Source organism: Colobus angolensis, unplaced genomic scaffold, assembly GCF_000951035.1.
Source record: "Colobus angolensis palliatus isolate OR3802 unplaced genomic scaffold, Cang.pa_1.0 Scaffold869, whole genome shotgun sequence".
Lineage (NCBI taxonomy): Eukaryota > Metazoa > Chordata > Mammalia > Primates > Cercopithecidae > Colobus > Colobus angolensis.
The window spans coordinates 32,666-32,975 of record NW_012122587.1 but is presented as its reverse complement, the minus strand read 5'-3'; the positions used below and the strand labels follow the sequence as shown (position 1 = coordinate 32,975).

At 62.9% G+C, this 310-nt stretch overlaps 1 pseudogene; it reads left to right on the top strand.

Annotated features, from left to right (window-relative positions):
- LOC105503523 overlaps positions 1-310 on the top strand; it is a 21,755-nt pseudogene that overhangs the window by 16,678 nt on the left and 4,767 nt on the right.

Here is a 310-nt window from a genome sequence, read left to right as displayed (position 1 = left end):
AACCCCCAACTTGGGTGTCTGAACCGTACGTTATCCCAGAGCACAGAGCTCTGCGGAGGTGCAGGAGTAACTGGGGTGTGGGATGCTCCAAGCACATGTTTGAGCTCTGAGGAAGGCGCTGGGCAAGGTGGGTGCTGCGGGAAGCCTGACCCCACCTGCCTGTGTGGTAGGACCGGGCCCTGCCCCTGGCAGTGACTATGGGCAACCGCAAGGCAGAGCCGCAGCTACAGCTGCAGCTGTGCAAGAAGCTGGTGACACTGCTGGCCACGCTGGAGGAGCCCCAGGAGGGCTTGGAGGTTGCCCACATGGC